Raw genomic sequence first — 24699 nt, 5'->3', positions numbered from 1 at the left:
CTGTGAAAACTTGAAATCTCATCTCGCTTCATTTGATCATTAGTGTGCAGGGCACAGAATAAAACTAAAATCTTCCATTTCATTGGCCAAGGGGCTTTCAGAAAGAAATGTAACATTTATTAATGTTGTCATGTCCTTGTGTTTATTGTGCTTCCTGTATTTTTGTATTCAGTAGGAGTGTATTACACAACGTGTATTGTGGTTAATGTTTAAGAAGCTGATTCTAAAGGAATGGAAATAGGATGTTTCTATGAGGGGAAGGAAGAAATGAGTGAAAGGAAATTCCTTTTTTTCCTCTTTTTATTTTTTCTTTTTTTTGGAAAGGGGTTTGGATAAATGAAATCAGTGGCTTTTGTATGTGTTCACTATGAGGAGAGAAGTTTCTCTTTATGTCTCATTTAGTCCAGCCCCTCTAGTCTGTGGGTAAGAATACATGAAACATCCTATTGTAGGACCAGTGAGTCAAACCACTAGTGCCCATACTGTCTCTTACAGTGGCAAGACAAGATGCTATTGGAAGAAAGCAGACAAGGCCACTATCTGGAGTCCATTCCCCTTATAGTTCCCCAGAATCCACAAGTCTTGGTTATTAATTAATAATGATAATAGTTAATAGTATACAAAAATATATTAATTCATATAACAATTATAATAATTAATAATTATTAGTATTGGTATGTTAGTTCCTTTCAACTTTCTAATTTCTCTACTGAACAGCTTCAGTCATATTAATCTTTCCTGATAAGGCTGCCATGACATCCCCTCAATCATTTTAGTTGCCTTTCTCTCTACCTTGTCTAACTCCACTGTGCTCTTCTTGAGGACCCAGAAATTTTAAGCATGCAAGACGATGGCTTTCAAAAGTGGCAAAATTATGTTTCCTGTCTTATTCTCAACACCTTTCCTGATGTTGATCTACATTTTGCTGGCTTTTTTGGCTGATACTGAACATCAGGACAATGATTTTGGTAAACTGGCCACATTATTTCCAAGATCACTTTCTGGAGCTGAAACTGCCAATTCTGAATTTTGCATGTAGGTGCACTTCAGATTTTTTTCTCTAGATATATTGCTTTCTATTTAGATAGAGTAAAACCAATTTGATGCCTTTTTTTCTCCACTAAGTTTCATAAACTTCTTCTGGAGCTCCTCACTGCCTACTAGAGGAGCTTGGCATCATCTTCAGACTTGAGGATTTTGCTGCATTTCCCTTTTCAGATCACTGGTGAAGATGCTGAATAAATCTGGTCCCAACACCAATCCCTGCAGGACTCCACTGTTGATGTTTTTCCACATCCTTTATCTATTCTCAAGTCAATAAAAGGTCATTTCCTGCAATCCTGTGGCAGTGTAAATTGTTTTTTGTTTTGGTTTTTTTTTTTTTTCAACTTTGGCATGTAATCTGGTCACAGGCTTTTTGGAAATTCAAATGTACTATCTCCTCTGACCACGCTATAGAACTGCAGCAGGACACCTCCAGGGAGGCAGGACACCCTTTCACCTCAGCCATGCTGACACTTTTTCAATAGACTGTTTCTTCATGTATTCAGCAATCCCTTTCTTTATTATAGACCCTTTCTAACATTTTCCCATTAGTCAGACTCACTGCTCCATAACTCCCAGGTTCTTTCCTCCAGCACTTGATGTAGATGGCCAACAGCTCTGCAATTTTATGTTTCATTTCCTTATGAGCTCTTGGGTGAATGCCATCAGATCTTGGTGACTTATTAACATTTAAATCTTCTGCTTAGTCTAAATACTTTTGGTATGCCTACTTCAAACCAATCTATTTCATCTGATCTCTCTGCTATAAAGGATGTATACGTTGTGGGAGCCCTCTCAAGACTGAAGAAAAGAATCTACTGAGTTCCTCTTCTGTGTCTCCTTTGTTCACAATTGCTCCTTATTTCCAGTCCTCAGGCAGTGTCACCATTTTCCACCCAAGCTTCCTGATTGTCTGGATAAGGGTCTTGACCTCCAGGAGTAAGAAACATGAAGCACCTTCTGGGGTGCTCTCTCCTCTTCTCTGAAATATAATATGCAAAATAGGGTATCCTGCAAGCTTGTTCATTTTCTTCCCCAGAGCTCCAAGTTGGTAACAGACTCTGGCATGGGAATGTGCAACCCTCTTAAATCATGTACAACTATCCCTACTTCACATTCAAAAAGCACTCCATATTTTCATCTGGGATTTCTGGGAATAAAATTGTGCATGCACGCTATTCAGAGTGCCCATCACAGCTGTTCACACACAAACTTTACAGCTGAACTAACAGGTATTAGTTAGATGTTCACCATCTGCCAGGAAACAAACTTGTCAGAAAATTAACTCTGCAAATGAAAAGGGAACAGTTCCTTCATCAGTTTAACAAACTGAATCAGCATATCATGTGGTGTGAGGTATGCTAGAGCAAGAGTTATGTTACTGCAAGAATGGGAAGAAAGGGCACAAGTAGTCTTCTGGGAAGCAATGATCCATGAAGATGGTCAGACTACACCCGACCTGCACACTGACTCACTACAGGTGGGACAGATGCAGTCACGGATCAGTTGCAGAGTTGAGCTAGATGTGTGCTGCAAGCTGGTGTATTCTGGACAAGCTGGATTTACTACACACCTGCAGAGCAACTCTATCGGGTATCCATGCCTTGGTGTTGGCTGCAAAAGTGGCCTGTGCGAAGAGACCAGGATCTGCCCTGCACTGGACAGAGACAGTTCCAGCTTGTTCCAAAATGGACCTACCACAGGACACAGATGAGCCTGTCAGCCAAGCTGGTGGCACCTCTGTGAAACTGTATTTAAGAAAGGGTTAAAGACACTGCACAGCAGCAGTGAGAGAGCGGAGTGAGAAAATGTGAGAGAAACAGTCCTGGAGACACCAAGATCAGAGAAGGAAAGGAAGGAGGTGCTCCAGGTGCTGCAGCAGAGATTCCTCTGCAGCCCATGAAGAAAACCAAGGTGATGCATGCTGTCACCCTGCAGTCCATGGAAGATCATGGTGGAGCAGATATCCACATTACAGCCCATGGAGGACCCCACACCACAGCAGGCGGATGTGCCCTGAAGGAACCTGCAACTCATGTAGAGCTCATGCAGGAGCAGGTTTCCTGGAATGAGCTGTGGTCCATGGGGGACCCGCGATGGAGCAGTCTGTTCTTAAACGACTGTACCCTGTGGGACGGACCCACGCTGAAGCAGCAGGAGAGTGTGAGGAGGAAGAAGCAGCAGAGAGGAGCTGTTATGGACTGACCCCAGCCCCCCATTCCTCATCTCCCCATGCCACTTGAGGGAGGAGGAGGTAGAAAAGCTGGGAACAAAGGACTGAAGTTGAACCTGGGAAGAAGATTTGGGGTGGAGGGAAGGTGTTTTAGTTTTGTCTTTGTTTCTCACTCTGCTACTCTTCTTTTTTTAAATTGGCAATAAATTAAATAATCTTCTCCAAGTCAAGTCTGGTTTGCCTGTGACAGTGACTTGCAAATGATCTCCCTGTCTTTATCTCTACTCATGAACTTTTTCACCTAATTTTTGCCTCCTGTCATGTTGAGGGCGGGGAGAGAGAGACTGGCTCGATGGGTGTGTGGCAGCTAGGCAAGTGTTTTGCTGATTAAGGACACCAATTAAACATGGACACCAGAGTGAAAAGAGTAGGTGTATTTTACTGGTGATAACCAAGTAATGTAACAGTGTAATACAGAAAACATGCAGTAAGAAAAGGCAGAATAGTGCACTTAAAGCAACAAACAGGAGAATACAGGGTAATGCATCAAATCATTACTACACGAGAGAGAGAATAGTGATTAAGAAGAATACATCACCCCTTGCACACGTTACCATCATCCAGCCCCGCAGTGGCTGGGCAGCCCCGGTTACAGCGAGGGTTTGGAGAGCCTGTCCCGGCAAGGGGGAAATCCTACGCGGTGCGGCCACCCATAGGTGAGGCTGCCAGAGTCGCTGCAAACGGGCCCAGCCTTATATACCAGAGATCGACAAGCCAGAATAGCTGGCACCTTTGTTTTGAGCGGAAAATTTCTGGTTTCATTCTCCTGTTGGCTTCCACCCAGAGCCTGGCCACGCTCAAGGGGGAGACCAAGGGAGTTTCTGACAAGGCCAGATACTTGGGTTCTCAGCCTTGAACAAGGCTAAACAAGGGAAGTTGGGTACATTCTCTCCTCACTCCTGATTATATTGTGTCTAAGCTGCCTCTTTCACTAGCGAGTTTACATACTTTATTAATGATTACAGACTAAGTTAGCAGCTTCAGCTTGGGGCCTGTTGTTCAGGCTGCAGTATTTCAATGCTTTAGCACTTTTTACATCAGCATAAGTGGGTTGTTATAACTTAGTACAATACCTACTAGCACAATGGTTATCAGTTATAAAACATACAGGATTCATCTATAGGTCAACTCTGGCTTAGGCCGGTTGTCCAAGCCTTAGCACTTCACCAAGGTCAACCACCATATTCTATAACACATGGAATATCTTAACTGCAACTGACTCATTGCACATGCAAAGTAGAAGTACAAAGCACTCACTTCTCAGGGCTGCCCAGTGTCTGGGAACTTCAGTCAGAGCAGTAGCATCCAGCCGCACTGTTAGAGATCTGGCAAAAATGCGGTAATGGTCTAAAAATCACAGAAAAACCCAGCAGATTATTACAAGAAATTGTAAGATTTGGACAGTCTGTACCAAATAATAAACAAGAAAATGTAAGAGTTGATTTACAAGGGAAGGTGATGTGATGTGTCATCCCCAGTCATGGAGCTGGGAACTACCAGCACTGTGTACTTACTGCCTCTCTCTTCTCCCCCTTACCTTCACAGCTGCAGTCAGCCTCATCTGCTGGGGCACCCACCCTGTGGCAGCACTGGACAGAGTTCCCTGGGGAGAGCGGAGAAGAGGCTGGCAAATTTATAGGGGTCTGGGTGCCCTGGTTACACACGGGAGCCCTGGATGCAGTATACTCATGTCACTGCACGCTAATGCAAGCCTCCCTCTGTGTGTCTTCAGAGGAGAGTGTACCAGACACAGCCCATGTGGCTCTGATAGCACAGAGTAGGAATGTTTGAGAAAGAGGTGGTTTTTGATAACTTTATTTTTGTACAGTTTGCAGAAATCTTGGACTTGGTCCAAGTCACACTTGGCGTTTTTCCAGCAGGAGGGATGGTTATACTTTTATGTTCATTGTAGTCATGGGTATTGTAGAGGCTTGTTAGTTATAAGTCTTTGCTGTTTCCCTCTCTTTCTAGCTTTCTGTTTGTACAGCTGTAATTGGAACATTAACAAGCTCCTTGAAAAGCTGCAGTTAGGTAGTGATATTCTCTCCATGATTCTACAGAGTCTGTTCTCAGGTTCAGCTACTACAGAACGTATATTTAAAAACACATGATGATACAACAACCACATCATTCCAAACAGACAAATGATAGAATGATTAATCTCTGTGAAACCACTTTGTTTAGGAGAAAAGAGCTAGCAACAGTAATACAAAATTGCAAGTGCTAAATCCGCATAGTTCAGGTCAAATGCCAACAAACCTTAGAGCCATCCAGAGATGCTGTCATGCTTGCTGAAGTCAACTGAAAGATTCTCACACATTTCAGTATGAGCTAGATCAGACTCTGCCACCTCAAACATGACAAGTAATTAACACAGAGTGCAAAAGGATGAATTTGCAGTCTACTGTCCTGTACCATTAAAAAGAAAAAAAAAAAAAAAAGGCACTATGCTTTGAAATTTGTAATTATTCCTTCTCTTTTTACTCATTTGGGCAGCTGAGTACACAATAGTTAGTGTAAGATTACTTGGATGGCTGATTGCTTTATTACTAACACTGAAGATCAGTACAAACTCAGAATTCTAATGATCATGCCCTCTCTGGAAACTTGTTTGAAATTAGCTTCCTCCCTCCTAATACAAACACTAGGGGAAAAAAATAAAAAAATAATAATAAAAAAAAAAGTAGTAAAGCCAAGCAACCACAAGCTTGTAAGATGTCCCAGTTAGGGCTTTTCATACAATCTCAGTTTGCTCTTCATTGCGTGTAAGTGTTATGTCATCACATTTAATTGTAAATTAATTACAAGATATTCCAGCTTCACAAAGGTGATGTGCTGGGACAAATCTGTAGTCTGTAAGGGTAGAGACTGCAGGCTGCTTCCTTTAAAGACATAAGTAGACATGCAGCAGGTAAGCCAGGTAAAAGCAGGATGGCAAGTGATGACCTTAAGACTGGATAGTTGGGTGCTTTTCTGGGGGACTGGATCCTAACCTTCCCTCAGCTATGGACTGCTTCTGTGATACCAGAAAATTTTTTTATATTTAACCTGCGCCTTGGCGAATAAGTGAGCCTCATGCTTTGAATTGGGGCCCTGATTTTTTTTTTTTTTTTTAACAGTAGAAATTGGCATATATTTTGTATTCATAGTTTTGGCTTTCATTTCTTTGCCTCTGCCTGTAGAATGAGAATAGTGATACCACATAATATAACAGTTGCATTGTGAAGATAACTATAATAATGGTTTTGAATTACTTAGCTTATTCTATTAACAGCACTCCTGAAACCTCTGTAAAGAAAATGAGTTTCTTTTTGATCCAAATCACTGGGTGAGGTGGGAAACTACTGAAAAATGGCAGTACAGTTTCATATTATTAAAGACAATCCCAATGTCTGTGCATCAGATGAGCAAGTTAAAAAATTGCACAGATATCCTCAATTCTGTCATCCTTTAGGTTCTAAACATGTGAATTTAAAATCTTTTCTGCATTTTAATGCACCAATTTTGTACCTATTTTTTAATATTTAACTTTCATTCCCAGTGCTCACTTAATTACTTGAACTTCTGGAAAAGCAGATAGTAATAATAAGATGCTGTGTTAAGAAGTGAAGAGTCACAAGTTTGGAAGTTGTTTTCTGATTTCTCGTCTGCTGCTCTTACGCCATTCAGATTATTAATCTTCTACCTCCCTCATTCCCTCCTAGCATCCAAAGGCCCCCAATGAATTTACACACAGCAATATTCTGTTTTGCTGCATTACAGAAAAAGTCATGCTTCACTTCCAGAGCTGACAATATTTGGAGATTTAAAATGCAGTCAAGCTTTGGCAAGCATAGCAAATGGTGCTTTCCCAGCTCTAATGAATTTCTGTGTCAGATTCTTTTCTCATTTAACCATGTTTCTCAACAAATTGAATCATAATGGGCTCTGAACATCTAAAATTAAAAAAAAATATATAAGATACTGAAAACCAAGTATGACCATTAAAACCCCTGTTTAATTTTAATAGCTAATACTAGCGGCCATGCATGAAGTCACAAGGGACAGGACAAGGGGCTGAAGGAGTTCTTCCTGTTAGGATCCATAGTGGTAGAGGATGCAGCGTCCTGCTAAGCTTCTGTCCCCATGACATGCTGCAAGGGAGAATCCCTACCTGCACCTGCACAATTATTCATCTGCTGATATGCTTGCACCTATCTCCCCACCCGTCGTGTTGCACTAGAAGCATCTGAAAGGCTTCACTCTGTAAGAAATAGGTAGTGAAATTTTACACAAGCAACCTTTGGTTGGACTTCTTTTGGGACTGGTAACTCATAAAACTATAATGTTGTTCTAACATAATGGGACTCAAAATATTCTTGACAAAGCAGCGTTCCTGTATAATACTGCTATTCCCTTCCTCCTGAGCAGCTTGCCAAAATCGGTGGAGTTGTTGGCTACCCTGTCTAGAGCAAAAATGGTTGGCAGTGTGTTTCTTTGTTAATGTTCTCTTTATTTTCAAACATCTACCAAGCTCCATATCTTTGCATTGAGAAAGAGGAAAGAAATAAAAATAGATTATTCATTCACTTTTGGTTTTCATTCAGTCTACACATACCCCTAAAAGCCTGTTGCTTTGTCTCTAACCCTAGAGCTAGGGTCAACCTTTGGCCTCTGTCAACTTCACTGTTCCATCATACTCCTCTTCCTCTTCAATAACCTCAGCTCCACCAATCTGTCTTCTATTAATAGTACCCAGATGAAGCCCTTCTGATTTATGCCATCAAATTTTTGCATTCCAGTAACTGAAACCCATGACAAGACATCCTAGTTTTGACTGCAAGTTGACAGAGATGAATCTGGCACATCACATAAATTAGCATAAGCTATCTAAAAAGTTTCAAAATCTGATGTGCCAAGCTTGCATTTATCTTATGGTAAATGTAGAAATCGCAGCACTAAAAATAATCTTTGTTAGCATGGAGACTTAACTTTTCTCATAGTCATTAGATCACAGACATCTCAGCTCCCAAATAACTAATTACCCTTAAATTGCAGTATCACAGAAGTAATAATTTTTAAAAGCCAGTCAACTAAATAAAATTAATTTTCCAGAGTAATTAGCCAAGCAGCTATGGCTGAGATGAGCGATTCAATTCGAAATTGAATTATACAGAGCTTGTTTTTACTGGTATGAAAAAAAACGATTCAGTCCATCCTTGGAAGCCTGTGGCTTTTGTTGACGTTCCTATCAAGACAACTTCAAGAGTAAAGGCTTTCTCTCAGGCAAATAAACAAATCTATTTCTAAGTAACTATTATCACACTTCAGGTAGTGAATGTTGTAAGCTATGATGTTGCATGCTAAGTGACTGCTAGAGACATAGAATTAGCCTTTAGAAATGCTCTACCTGAAGTGCTGTTTATTTTTGAAATCAGTTAAGAAGCAGTAATAAAGAGCAAGATCAGGATTTTTTTTTTTTTTTTTTTTTCTGTATATATCCAAGAAGGCAAAATGTTGTCAGAAGATATCCCCTTACGCTCTCTCTGTGAAATGGTTACAGTCCCAGTATTTGTTATTCCTTGAGAAAGTGATCAGCTCCATTCTGGCAGTGCAGAATGCAGCAACCCTTCTACTGTCTCTTCTGAAACCATAGAAGGATATGGAACTGAAAGAAAAAAAGGTCCTTTTCAAGGATAACAGAGCAAACATTTTCTTGGGTGTTGCAGAATTTGGACAATCATTTGCACAGTTCATCTCAGCTATTTTAGGCTCCTAACTGAGTGCCTGATTTGTTGCCTAGGGTATTAATTTACAGCAAGTGGTGAGAGATACCTTTGAAGAGTGATTCAGCCAAGCCAGCTGCAAGCGCCCATCTCTACTCATTGATTAGAGGTTTGTTGGACAATTCAGTTATGGAACCAAAGTTTTTTGAAACACGTTTATGATTTCCAGAGGTGTCACAGGGCTGATGGAACTTCACATTGTACACACAGAAGAGTGTCTTGTAAGTACAGTCAGCCCACAGATAATCAGACCATACCTCTGCTTGTTACTATTTTGCATAGCAGTACTTTTCCAGGGATATAGGACAGCCTATTCTTAGTCCTGAATCAATTTTACAACCAAATATTTATATATATGATATTAATTATATTATTATATATGTTATGTTATGCTATATTATTTATATTATGCTATGTTATGTTATGCTATATTATTTATATTATGCTATGTTATGTTACATTAGATATTATACTACATTACATTACATTAATAATCTGCAAAACAGATTGACTGTAACTATGGTACTCTACACTATTCCATCCAGTCTCATAGTGTTAAGCATTATTCTTCTAGATGATGCAACTTTGTATGTGTCACACTAGTTTTGAAGAGCAAGTCTTATACACTTAAATTGCAGATGCAGGTAGAATACTTAAATGTTGCTTTAAACTAAAGACAAAAACTGCTGTGCTAAATTAGTTAACTATACTTTGCCATCATGCATGGTACTGAATATTTAGAAAATGGCTTGATACTTTCTGACCATCTGTACAGGGCCAAAAGCACCACTGGTACAGGAAGGTTCAACTCCATTTGCTTCATAAGCATTTCATTAATTTGCCTGCAACACAGTCAGTATAGCCAAGGAATTTCAAAAGGTTAAGAGATCACCAGCAGTGCAGAGCATGAACATATATTATCTTATACCCCTATCATAGATGACAACTTTAATTATTTTCCATAATACAGTCATGACACTCCATTATATGTTTATAAATTACTCTGCATAAAAGTTGACACTAAATAGTCTTTCTTTGCCCATATTTGCTGTTCAATATCATCTTGAATACTACAATATCTCCCTCTATTTTAAGGGAGAAGTGGAAGTACTGAGAGGTACTTACTGTGCAAATGGGGTCCTCTTTATTCTGAAGGTTTTCTCCTGTGGACGGTGTGACACAGAAACCTTTTGCACACTTGGAGATTTGCTTGTTATTCACCATGGCTCTCTTGGCAAGCCTTAAGCCTTAACCACTGTAATAACTAAGAAAATAATAAGAAATAGTAGGCAACACTGTAGTTACAGTAAGTCAATGCATGTACACAGAACATCACATCAACCTTGGTGTGAAATAAGAAACGCAGGCCACAAGTTAAACTTTCTATGTTGTTTGTATGAAGAGGAACATTATTCTGGTTTTGGCTGGGATAGAGTTAATCTTCTTCCTAGTAGCTGGTACAGTGCTGTGGATTTAATGTGAGAATAGTGTTGATAACACACTGATGTTTTAGTTGTTGCTAAGTAGCACTTTTCCTAAATCAAGGATTTTTCAGTTCCCATGCTTTGCCAGCAAGCAGGTGCACAAGAAGCTGGGAGGGAGCATGGCCAGGACAGCTGACCTGAACTAGCCAAAGAGTTATGCCACAACATAGAACATCATGCTTGGTATATAAAGTTGGGGGAGTTGGCTGGGAGGGGTGGATCACTGCTTGGGCTTCGGTCAGCGGGTAGTGAGAAATTGCATTGTGCATCACTTATCTTTTCTTGTGCTTTATTTCTCTCTCTATTTTTTATTATATTCATTTTCATTACTGTTATTATAATGTTTTATTATTATTGTTATTGTTATTATATTTAATTTTATTTTAGATATTAAACTGTTCTTATCTCAACCCACAAGTTTTACTTTTTCTTATTCTCTTTCCTATCGCACTGGGAGGGGGGAGGAGTGAGCAAGTGGCTACGTGGTGCTTAGTGGCTGGCTGGGGTTAAACCATGACAAACATGAAGAGAACACAGGCTCATCCAAAGAGCAATGGGGAGATGGACAAATTAACTAGTGACTCACACAGGACTGCTCTGTGGCTATGGCCATTATCGATGAACATGCTTGGAAGGGCAAGAGCAAGGCAGAATGGATTACCTGGTCTTTCCAGCACACTGATGGATGTGAGTGTGTCTAATAAAAGCATCTCATCTGCCATCCAGCTTTGTGTCTCTTCTTGGGGAACCAAATTAGGCAACAAGCTGTCAAAAATCACTATGGCTCAGAAACAGTACCAAGAAAACATGACTACATACAGAAACAGAAATAGATACGGTAATGCCATTTCAAAAGTGCAGTTAAACTCCCCTTCATTTTCTGTATCTCTTGCTCATCTGAATGGAGTAAGGCTCATGGTGACTGAAAGAGGCTGTAATACAATCTGCTGAAATAAGTCCTGCAAAATAAGTTAGGTGGATTTCATCCAGCTCCCAAGAGAGACACGTCTTCATCACAAAATCATCACTGCTCCTGCCACTAACCAGCATCTGTGCAGGCAATTTCAACAGAAGAGCTGAAAGCACTGCCATAGAACGGAGAATGAAATCTTTACTGCTCCTTAGGGATTGTCATTTGGGACAGGCATGAGACATACTTTCAGGAGCAGAAAGCAGTGAGCATCTGCGTGTACTGCCTGAGAGCCTGCAGCTCCCCCTAAGTCTAATTTATGGCCACTTATCTATCCTTCTACAACTGTCATCACTCAATTACTTGAGCAGTGTGTGTGTGTGTTTGTCTCATGTTTTGTGAAGCACCAAAGTGTTCCCTCCGTTTTTCTTTCTAATGGATATAGAACTGAGGTGAACATGCACATATAAAAAAGTTATTCTCACTCCCACCACAGTCACCAGACACAAAGCCAACTTCTTGAGGCTTGTTTCAGGAACTGTCAACTTACACCTGGGGTGAGCAGAGGTCTGCAACTTCCAGGCCTGTTGATGTGATATATTTTATAGTTTTGATGTATTATAGTTGCGTGTATTATTTTTCAAGAAAGAATAAAACAGAATATAAATTGCTTAGTATATTCTAACTATGTAGGCAAGAACCCTATTCTATTGCTTAAACATGACAATGCTAAATATGTAATATTGTCATTATTTGTGATCAGTGTTTTGTTCATCCACTTGTTCTTCTTTTGAGATTTCATTGAAGAGAATTACAGTCATTAAATTAATCTTTCTGCCCTTACCAAGAAGTGATCAAATATACTGAAGAGGAGGAAATAATAAGCTGCTGTCCTCAGAAATAACTAGAGATGAAGTTGTGTAGGCTGTCTCTGAGAAGCAGTCTTTGCCAAGGTTACTCCTCAGCAGCTTAGAGTATTCCTTGTTCAAACTAGGTGTTACTAGGCTTTACTTAAAATCAAAATTTAAATGCTCCCATAGGATGCAGTAAAATATGGAGAAGTGCAGTGTATAATAAATACATAATAAAAAAGCTCTGTAGGTGCTTAGGCAATTTACTAGATTTACCGTATTTCTTATTATTCCTGTGTAAAAAAAAATAGCACTTTAATGCTAGAATTAGAGACATAATTCCTAATTTGCCACCTTTCATCTACTTGTCAGGGTAAAATTTCTACAGACACTTAGATCAGCATCAACTTTTAGCTCCCAAAACCAAAATGACTCAGATGTTTCCTGTTGTAAAAGTATCATTGCAAATGTAATTATACCAAGGTTGGGTACAAAGGTGCACAGTGTTGCTATGTTTGTGAAGTTCTCCACCTTTTCACTTGTTTAATCACCATGGTTCAAAAATAGTCTGCTCTAAAAATACAAGGAGTATTTTACATATAGTCCTGAAAGAAAACAGTTTGTGAATTAAATGCACTTATTCCAGTGAGTCTACAAGCCTTTGTCCCCACAGGAACAATATTACATTCAAGTAAATATCAAAAAAGTCTCAAATCTTGTTATGGAGATAACAAATAATGTGACAACTTTATAATATTTCTTTTTATCCATGTCTTTATCTTTATTTTATGAGTACCAACCTTGTGTTCTCAAAACAGGTTTCACTTTCACGGGTGCTTGTGAAGTACACAGTTGCCAGCAGTTAAATATTTAATAAGAAACGTCAAGGCTACAGTGTTAAATACTGTAACCTGTTACCACCATATTAATATTCCTTTCTTCAAGAAACAATTTGAAAACATCAGTTAGATATCTTTATTTTCTCAAGGCCTTAGCTTGACGACCTTAAAGCTACAGTAGCATTTGAACTAATTTATTTTTTAATCTGTAGTTTAAAGTGAAAATCGAGGCAGTTATCTCACACAAGGTCTGTGTTTGCATCACAAAATTCATAAGAACTGACAGTTTCAGTTCAGCCCAGACTTGGGATAAGAACAGCTTACAAGCTCTACATCATGACTGAAGTATTTTGGCAAATCAATGCGTAAAAACTTGTACCTGTACAGACTTTCATACTTCAAGCCACTGCAGTTAGGGTTGAATTGATTGTGCTTCATAGTTTGCTTTACGAGCTAACAGGAAAAATAATATGGTATTTACTGATGTTGCAACAGCTGTGTCTTGCAACAGGCACATATACTCTACCTATATATACTCCATATACTCTACCTTAGGAGTATAGGTGTAGCTGTGAGTGCCCCTACTGAACTCACAGGTCTGTGGCAGTAAAAAGGAAGAAGTAAGAAGCAGTAGGTATATTAGTTTGTGATAAGACCCTCTACTATTGCTCAGCTTAATCAAAACTAGCCCCACTACAAAATAGAAGTGATTACAGTGGAAATGTACTGTACTATACATATGTTGTGTACAGCCTGCTCAGACTCAGGAAGCTCTGTGGGCAAGTCTGGTGGTTTTCTTGTATATGAAGAAAACAAAATTACCTTTAGCTTTTAGCAGCTACTGCAGCACTAGCTGTCTGTCCGTGTGTCTTCTTTCAAAAATGAAGCCTAATTTTTTGGTAAACCTGAATGAAGCCTAATTTTTTGGCAAACCTGATTTACAGTTTTACATTTTGTTCCTTGCTTTGTGCTGCATGAGAGAGCTCTCAAAGCACTGGGATAAAAGGATAGCACTGTGTCCGTATAGGAAGCACAGTTCAACTGAGAAAGTTTCCTATACATTTGTCATTAAGTATGTAAGGCAGATAACCACAGCGCTGTCTCTTCATACACCATATCTTTTTCATTCTGATCATGTGGCAGATGTCCATCCTGGCCAGCCAGGCTGGGGTGGAGGTCATGCTGTACTACCACAGGCTTTAATGAAGTAACAATTCATGCATAGGCATTAATTCAGAATACATAATTGTGAAGTTTTAGATAGGCTTTACCAAGATATGGGGCTTAGATGAGAATACTTCCTGCTTTCCTTAGCTATGAGCACTCTGGCCCACTGATTTCAAACTATCTTGCAGTCTTGGGGAAAGGGCCTGTGTTGTCTGAAACCAGTGATGCTACAGGCATGTGTTGGACCGCATCCCATTCTGCTAGTGAGTCTAATGAAGTCAGAGAAAGACCATCATCTTTTCAACATTGCCCACTCTACCCCATAATCTTCTTTCAGACTAATGCAGCTCATACATATTTGCATGTGCATGGAGCCTGATGTATTTCAGATGCATTAGAGCTGTTGTGCGCATGTAGATTGAACTTCAATGCATGTGCTGCAAAATCAGTGTTCAAAACGTGACTTACTTCCAGTGCATGTGCAAATCAGTTGCACAGTGGGTCCCATATGCTATAAACTTTTCATGCTGTGCCTATACGCTATAGTACAAGTAAGCACTTGAGAAGTGGCTGTATGTCCTAAATTTGTGGACATGCAGACACTTAGACACTTAGGAGTCCTTGACAAGTGGCATAAAAGCAGTAGTGCAGAAGGTAGCATAAAAGTATATGCCTACTTTTCTGCCCTTACCAAGAAAATTCAAGTGATCACTAATTCAAATGATCAAATATACTGAAGAGAAAATAATAAGCTGCTGTCCTCAGAAATAACTATTTATCTAACAAGATGAACTTGTATAGGCTGTCTCTGAGAAGCAGTCTGTCTGCCAAGGTTACTCCTCAGCAGCTTAGAATATTCCTTGTTCAAACTAGGTATAAATTTGAACTTACATAAAAGTATCAGCCTCGTAAAAGTAGCAGCCTACTGCTAAAACGTGTAAAGAAAGAGTGTGTAAGCCTGGCAGATGAGTGTTGCAGACAAGTTTTCCAGTGTGGTCATGATGCCAGTTCAGTTGTGATGCCAGTTCAGTTGTAATGCCAGACCTCAGGGTAACTGGGGTGTGATGACGACTTACATTACAAATTAACTGATTTATTTGTATGTTATAGATTATTTCAGAGACCTTGGAAATTATTTAGACAGTGTATAAACTAAACTGTGAATAGAAAGTCCAAGGGAATATATTGGACTGGAAACCCATGTCAGAAATGATGAGCATAGAGGTAACAAATCTTATACTGGTATCTCTGACTTCTCTGGGTGGGGTTCTACACTCTGTGCCAAACTGACCTGTACTTAACTTCACATGCATGAAATGCCTTTTCAGCTGTGTTTTTCTGACTGGCCGGGTACTCAATGGAGCGAAGCAGAAGACTTGAGCAAATTAACTCCTTCTCTTACTCTTGCATCCAGTATTTCTTTTTTGTCTCCTGCAGAAGTGTTATAAGGTTATAAGACTGAAAAATCCTATCCAAGAGCAAGAATAGTTACCAATGTTGTTCCCAAGCTCTGCAACATACAGGGAAATGAGAACTGTCAAAACAAGCCAAGACAAATAGTAGCAGGATTCCAAAGATACATAATTTTCAGATTGAGTCAAAACCACCCAGAGGTTTTGTGTAACTAAAAATTTAGAATTTCATTTAAAAATAGCCCATTAAATACAAAATTTTGCAAAACAGTGTATGAAAGTATATTCACAGAGGGAGTGAATATGCTGACTTTGATGTCAAGGAGAGTAGAATTGGGGCACTGGTATTTTGGAAAGAAAATCAAGAACTAAGGTCATCCTTAACAGAAGAAACTTGGATGTAGGTTAGCCTAAGAATGCTGTAACAGACAGAAAGAAGAGCCTGAGCTTTGAGATAGGCTCAGACACCAGCCTTTCATCTGCTGCCCAGTCCCTCTGTGTTTTCCATCTTGTAACATGACTGGGTGTTTCACTAAGCAGGAAATAAAGTTTAATCACAATGTAAAAGATAATTTGGTCTTAGAAACATCTCTGCCAGCAACTCTTGCTCACATTTGTTAAAATTTCATTTCATATGCCTCACACAATCATGTCCACATAAGATGTGGGCCAATAAAGGCAATAGGAAGTTTGCCATGACTTCAAAGGAGTCAGGATTTCCCCCATATGCATCACATGGCAGTATATTTGGCACGATAGCAAAAATAAGGATATTTTAAAACTCATTTATCATGTGCAAAGAGTGTTAGATAAGTAGTCAAAGGTGAATCCATCCAATGCCTCATCTTTGCCAACACATATTAATCCTTATACAAGGCACCTCCTTTTTTTTTTTTTTAATTTACTTCCTAAAATACACATACTTTTTAAATTTAGTCAAATGAACGGTAAATTATCACTGTTTTACAATCTCATGAGCGGGCAGATTAAGACTATCTGCATGAAATCCTGCTCCACTGAAATCAATATGAAAACTTTCACAGATGTTGCACAGCACCAGGATTTCATGCTCCCTCAGAGGCAGTATCTGAACATACTGTGTCTACCAGCTGTGACTGTTGACTGGAAGACAGTCAGACTTTTTATTACCTTCAGCAAATATTTACATTCTACAAATTTGAAAAGAGCCATTTTGCTTTCCTTTAGGAATCTGGAACTAGTATTTTCCTTAACAGATAAGTCAATCTAATGGTCCCTTATAGCTTTGTATTTGACAGCGGCTAGTGCTATATACTTGGGGGAAAAAAGGTTAGGAAAAATCATGAGTACAACATGACAGGGTTTTTTCACAGTACGTCCTACCCTGATATCCTGCTTATTTGCAATAAGGAAACTTCCAGAGTTCTTGCTTTCAACTAGACAATTGTGTTTAATGTTAATCAAATAGAATTTTAGAAAATGGAATTTTAATTAAATCAGAATTGTTGGTTAAAAGGGACTTATGGAGGTTGACTGGTCTATCCTCCCACTCAAAACGGAACTATAGCCAACATTAAATCAGGTCAGCTAGATTTTGTCTAGTCAGGACTGGCAAACCCACAAGGAGAGAGATTCTAAAGTCTTTCTGGGTGACCAGTTTCTCTGCTGAGCCATTATCCTAAAGTTATTCCTAATGTCCAAACAGAACCTCTCAATTGGCACTTTGTGGCTCTCACTCCTTGTCAAGCTATCTGTCACTACTGAGAAGAGTTCAGATCTGTTGTCTTTGTAAGTGTCCTTCAAGCAGTTGTAGGCTGCCATCAGATCAGCCTGGAGGTTCATCTTCTCCAGAGGGAACAAGCTTAAATCCCATAAACTCTGGTTTATGTGATAAACTAAGCCTAACCAGCTACATGATAAACTATGGCTTATCAGTCAAGTGTCTCAAGCCCTTGACTGTGTTGTGGGTCCTATCCAGTTCTTAACATCCTTCTGCAACTGGTGATCTTTAACCTGCACATAGCATTCCAGAGACAGCCTCGCCAGTGTGGAATAAGGGGGAAAAGAGCTCCCACTGATCTACTGACCAGTGTCCTGATACAGCCCAGTATGCAGTTTGTCTTATTCACAATGAGAATACAGTTACACAAGCACAGATTTGAAAGGTCTTCTCTAGATCACCTGGTCCAACCTAATGCACAAAGCAGGGCTGGCTTCCAAGTTAGAATAAGGTGCTCAAGGCCTTATCCAACCAGGCTTTGAGTATTTCCAAGGATGGAGATTTCTCAGCCTCTGCTGGCAATCTCTCCCACTGTGGGCTTTGTGTCTGTCTATCTTGTTGAAATCTTCCTTCCTGCAGGTTTTGAATGTAGATTCTTGTCCACTGTGCAATTCTGTCTTGTCATTAAACTCTCCATCCCTCCCTCATTAGACAGTTTAAAACAGCCATTGGATTACTCTCTTGGCTTTCTCTTCCGGCTGAACAAACTCCCTCAGGCTTTGTACATCACATGCTCCTACTCCCTCACTATGTTAGTGGCTCATATTCAATATAGCATCCACTGTGACCCCACCACTAGCCCTTTTCATCATTGCTGCTACTCAGCCAGTTAATTCTCAGTGCATGGGGTTATCCTGCTCCAGGTGCAAAACTTTGCACCTCCCGTCTTAAAACTTTATGAGGTTTCTCCTGGCCCACTCATCAAGGTTCCAATGGTCTTTCTGGACTGAGGCTCTACTATTTGGCAAGCCACAAATTACCCCAATTTAGCTGATTGTTAATAGTTTTCATTACATTTAGTAATTCTAATTGTATATTTTTCTGTATTTGACATCGTGCATCATGAAAGGGATACTGGAACTTTTCCCAAAATATTTTAGTGTGGGAATGCCAACCAACAGTGAATAACATTAATAGCAAGTAGCCTTTTCAGAAAAATCTGGTGTGGCTTTTAAGTCACTACCATCTCCATAGCTGTTTTCTACTGTCCTTTTCCTGTAGATCCCCACGTCAACAGCAGAATAGGTACATAGGTCATGTTGCCATGTTAGGCTAAGTTTGAGACAGAGGCAATGTCATCACACAAAAGTGGCTAAGAAATAGTCACATACTCCCTCTGTGAGCTGAGCTGTAAGAGCAGTAAGTCCCTTGACTGTAAGACTAGGACATGAAAAATGAAAAGAACAGGCAGGGTAAGTGTTTTCATTGGCTGAAGACAGAACTGAATGATCATCTAAGGCACAAAAGGAAATATTTTATGTTAACTAAGACTCAACAGAATGTGCTGGACTGTGCCATAGTAAACCTGATGATATTGAAATGTTTTTTTGTTCTGACTAAACAAGTAACATTTCCATGTCAGGTTTTTGCCTCTAAAAGCAATAGTAATAGAAATAGTATGTTCACATCACCACGGGCACTACTTCCTTGTCTTATGTTTAGGTGTGACCTTTATTATTTATATGCCTGTGTATAGTCAGCCTGCCAGAGCCCTGTTTATGTCTGTGTAATTTTATACAACAACTTGTAAAAATAGATATGCTCTCTCTTGCAGTATTAGGCTCTGATCAAGAATACAAACTCATTAGAGCAACATGAAGAAATACAGATCTTTTTCCAATAGAAGATTTTAATATTTCAAAATTTGGAATGAAACCAAGGAGTGTTGAGTCTTTCCATGGTGTGATGCCTCAACTCTGGGGCAGCCTGTCAGCCTCGCCCCCTGCGTGTCTGGGGAATTGGGATTGCCAAGAAGTCACAAACTAGAGGGTCCTTCCTTCCCAGCTATCAGCACTCTCTCAGCCCGAAAGTGAAGGAGACTGTAAGCCCAGATCCTCTCGAACCAGCCAAAAAGGCTGTTGAGAAGGCAGGCAAACTGATAGGCTCATTTGTCTTGGAAACCTGCCTGGATTGCATTGGAAATTGGTCAAAAATGGAAATTCTCCTCTGGAACATTCTGATTTCAATGAATGGCATATCCTGATGAGAAAATATTTCATCAGAAATTTTCTGGCCAGATTGTTCTCTGCTGGAAGTAGATAAAGCTATTTTATGGATTATTTGGGGCTTTTTTTGTTTGGTTTTTTTTTTTTCACTCCCACATGGTTTGGTAGGATCAGATTAATGAGCAAATCACTCTGAACATTCAGTAGCATTTGGTTCTAAGGTTTTAGACCAAGGATCCCTCCCTCCAGCTGAAATCTAAGTTCCAGCTCCATCCTTCAGGCCTCAGTCAGAGAAATTGTATCAAGTGATTCATGCTGCTACCAAAAGATAATCAATTGCTCTCTATTGCTACATTTCTTACATGACCATAGGAGCTCCTAAGTTCAGAACAACCCCTGCCCAATTAATTGAACTAGAGGCTTGCCTCTGATTAAAGATACACATTAATGCCAGATTAGTCTTAAATACAGGAAGATTTCCTATGGAAATCCTAGTGTATATTTCTGTAAGCAGTTTTTGTTCACTTAGCTTGTAATAGTGCTACAAGAAATAAAATCTAATCCTCCAAAAGCAGCTTTAGGAAGTGCAGGGTTTTCTGGTTATTTCAATTTAAAAAATGGTAGTATGTAAATAACAATAATTCTGTGACTATAAATGTGTTTTGTGGTTACATGGGCAGGTATTGCCTAATTGCTGTGAAATGAATTAAAATTCTCTTAATGAAAAAAAATGTTACTTCAAATACCATGAAGATCAAATGTCTTTCCTCGGGTAATCACCATGCCCTATCATGCTAAAGAAGAATAAAATTATTTAGGTGAGCAACCTAACCAAAGTAACAGGCCATGTAGATAGGGGAAAATGCACTGGATGTCACATACCTTGATGGTAGTGGGGTTGTGGACTCTGCCTTTCATGACATTTTTTCCATGAGAAGCAATCCTGACATACGAGATTTAAAGAAAACTGCTATGACATGGGTGCAACACTGACAGAAAAAAACTGCATTGGTTTGTATAATGCCAAAATCCTTTTGTGCTGCACTATCCCCAGTGGTCTGACCTGGTTCTAGTACAGAACACTACTCCCATTAACACTCCAGATGATGGAGTATCTAATTGTTAAACAAGCAGATACAACCAATCTGAAAAATCCCGTGAGGACTTTAGAGAACAAGATTAACTTCAAGAAGATCTTGACACATAGCAGAGATGGTATAAAAAAGACAGGCTACAATTTAGAGTTTGCAAAATCAGATGTATAAATATAGGACTGGAAACTCCCAGCAGGGTAGAAGTTCCACAGAAGAGGATGTAGGGGTCATACAGAGCCACAGCTGAACATCAGTCAACAAGATTGCTATGGCAAAAATGGAAGAAAACATCATGTAAGAGTATTGGGTGCCATAGATAATTCTATGTTGGTAATGCCTAAATAGGAGAGATGCGACAAGGTTTGGCCACCATGTTTCAAAGAAATTGTAATTCAGAGAGGGATACTGAAAGTCTGGAAAACAGGATCTGTCAGCAAGGATTAGAGGAAGTGTGACTGTTTTGTTTAGGTAAGACTGAGAGAAAACAGAAAAAAAAAAAGTATTCAAACATAAAAGGCTAATAGCAGAGGCAAAGCAAACACATGGTTCTCTGTCATCACCATAGATGAGAGGAAGAGATGAGCTTGCAAGGAAAGTTTAGGTTAGACATTAGGATCAAAAGCATGGGTAGGTAATTGTATGGATCACTTATGGAAACTAGATTCTTCATAACCAGATGGAGATAACAAATATAAAGGAGCAGTTGTAAGGAAAAGTTCATGATTCTGATGGGAAATACAAAGATGGATTAGGTGACCACTAAATGTACCTTTCAGCTTCTTCCTAATATTCTATGAAAACTATGTGTGACTATCTGATCAACCAGTAACAGCTTTGGTGTACTCTGAAGGGTTTAGGGATAAATTTTTAGGATTTAGGGAAAGAATTTAGGGATAATTTAAACGAGCATACTGGGAGAAACATCTTCAGTGAATTTTTAACAGAAATACAGTACTTCAGGATGGAAAGTACATCAGAAGGATGTTCTATAACACAAATCTGTTACAGTAACACTTCTGTCTAGTGTAAATCAAGTGACTTTAGCTTCAATATGTCCTGTCTAGAAACTCTGCAACAGCACAACAGACTCTCACTCCTCCAGTATTTTCCTTTTCTTTCCTTTCCTTTCCTTTCATGATGTTTCCGTTTGCAGGATAAAAGACTGATTGCAAGTAATAAAAGTTTAGAATTCAAGTCTTGCCTAGATTACTTTCTAAAAAAAATACTAAGTAGATTTTCCTTTTGAAAAGTTATATTGTTAAAACTAAAAATAAAATAAAAAAACTTTAAAAATACATTCAAGCAAATACAAATGGTAAAGACCAAAATTGCTGTCTTATGTTTTGGGAGTGTTGCCAAAAAGGGCTGTTAGTACTTTAAGAAGTGCAAGCCGTTTTGGGCACATACACAGGCAGGCAAATGTACAATCACACATCCTTTAAAACTAGTGAAATTTCCTACAGAGACATATGTTCAAAAGACAGGCATGGCCTGCTGTGCAGACCTAATGGAGGGAAAAGTACATGTTTGTTTGAAGAGGCTGGCTTTCCCCAGGAAGGTGGGGCCCTCCACATTTTTAGGGGGGAGATCTAGGAGATTATGCTGTCTGGACAATCCACAAACTAGTATTTGAGACTTAAACACAAGCCTACCAAACTGGGTCAACAGACGCAGCAAAAGCAGAATAGGAAACACCCCAGCACTAAAGGGTGCCTGCCTTGAATTACTTACAAGCCACACCTTCCTGTACCTCATGAGCTCTTTCTTTCCTATGCTGTTTGTACATCACATTACTATGAAACAGAGCAAGTATTCTCCCAATGTCATTATTTGAACGAAAATTTAAACTACCTGTAGTTGTATCATATGGGAATATATGTTTTAAAAATTCACTGAAAGCCATTTTGCTCTTTTGTCAGAAAATCTATGATGTCAGGATTGTACAGTATTGAACTCAGCAACATGAGAAACAGTTAAAAGTGCTGAGGTACAAGGAGTGCCCTGCTGCAAACAGGAGTCAGTTCTGACAAGTTATCTTGCTTAATGAGACTGTTGTTAAAATTGGCTGCTTCTCATACCATACTTCTTTGACTATTGAGGTAAGACTCCTTCAAAGACATCTGAGTTTCAATGGCTGTGTCAACTCTGTGGTAGGAGGAAGTAATCAATGAGAAATACTTTTTTTTCCTCTCAAACTGCTAAGCTCAGAAAATCACACATACTTGTGACCAGATGAGCAGAAACTCCCCACTGCATTTGTTTTATTGCTCAGCAAGGCTAAACCTCTGCCCCAACTGGACTGTGAAGAGCTCTTGAGATAGGAGTTGGTTAGCTGCAGGCAAAGCAGGGGTCTCTTTGCATTTCACTATGAATGTTACTGTGCTACTTTGAGACTCTCAGCAAGAGCAGTGAGATCCAAAGAGGCATAATACTGGTGGAAAGATGGCAACTGAAGACTATGAGATGGCATACGGGTTAACTGAGGAGCCAACACCTTCCAAGTCATACCAGAAGTTCTCATAGTTCTGGTTCTTCGCCTCATAGCTGCAGAGTAATGCCATCTGACCTCAGTGTCTAAACAGCCACAGTTTCAGTATTTTAGTCTCAGAGTACTGTATATCCTGGTCCTTGAAGAGATAATTGTTACAGTATGATCTTATGGTTGGTGAGCAATAAGCTCTGCTGCATCACCAGCTGTCTGCTGCTGGAGTTTCCACAGTTTCCCAGCATCTCTTCATCAGAGCTGAGCTGCTTGTACTAGCTGGGCAACTGTGCAGCCTAGTCTGGTCTCTAGATAAATCCCCTTGGCATAAGATCAGCTGCATTAGGATCTGCTTCACACAAAGTGTGTTTGCTGTTCTAGTTCTCTTTTTCACTTTCAAAGTCAGTGCTGTAACACTGTGGTTAAAGCTAGAATCCCCTCTTCAGGGTTGTGTCTATCAATCTACAGCTAAGGATGCAATTTCTTTTCTGTGGTCTAGCCAAGCATGACAGTAGGGATAGGGAGATCAGCAACGTTTCTGCGCTTTTTATCTTACTCATCACTTGAGGCTTAGAAGGATGGGGTCTGGTCATTCCATTTTGGTGAGAACTGTGTGAGCTGGCAGAATTCATAATTGTACAGGCTGCTTTCTATTTCTGGATACAGAGGATTTTTGTTATAGTAACACCTAAGGGCCCAGCTGAGTATGGGATCTACCCTCCAAATACTTGCTGAGCTGCCCCATGTTTTCACTTCATCATCCTGAGAGTTTCTTCACAAGATGGGATTCTTTCCACTAGAAAAGAATAGACAAGATAATTACTGACAATGGTTGATATGTTGGTTAAGACAGGAAGAGCTGTTATCTTGATTAAGCACTAAGGTGTGGGTGGACATGGAGAGACTGTCCATCAATTCCTCTCTCATCATTTGAGTTGTGTTTTGAAAAACAGAGCATGTTGCTCATGCAGTTACACAGGTGGGAGGAAAGAAATGATGAAGGCTGGAGGCTTGTGGCTTCTAGCAACAGGAGGAAGGCTCCTGCTCCTATCTGCAGATCTATACCTTTGAAATAGACTGAGTGTTTTAGTAGCAGCTGAGGGATCAGGAGCTTAGTCCAGCAAAGCAGTGGCACCAGCTGAGCCTGACCCCACAGGTCTTCTCATTGAAAACCAGAAGAGAAGGGAAAGGAAGGGGTTGAGGAGAAGTGACAGATACTGCAGATCACCACCTGGCATCACGCAGCTGGCACCAATAACAGGGATTTGGTTTTTATGATTACAGGGCCCTATCTGATGGTCAGCAACTGCTAGGAAGAAACAGGACCCACCTGACAAAGTGAGGCAAAACCAACTTCACCAAATGGCTGGCCAATGTGGTGAGGAGAGCTTTAAACTAGGAATGACAAGCGAGGGAGATGATAACCTACAATCAAGTAAGGAAGTGGTGGACCAGTTCAGCAAGAAAATGCTGCAGAATGATGTATAATCAAGA

Source organism: Athene noctua, chromosome 3, assembly GCF_965140245.1.
Source record: "Athene noctua chromosome 3, bAthNoc1.hap1.1, whole genome shotgun sequence".
Classification (NCBI taxonomy): domain Eukaryota; kingdom Metazoa; phylum Chordata; class Aves; order Strigiformes; family Strigidae; genus Athene; species Athene noctua.
The sequence above is the reverse complement of the archived record's forward strand: the minus strand, read 5'-3'. Positions refer to the sequence as shown.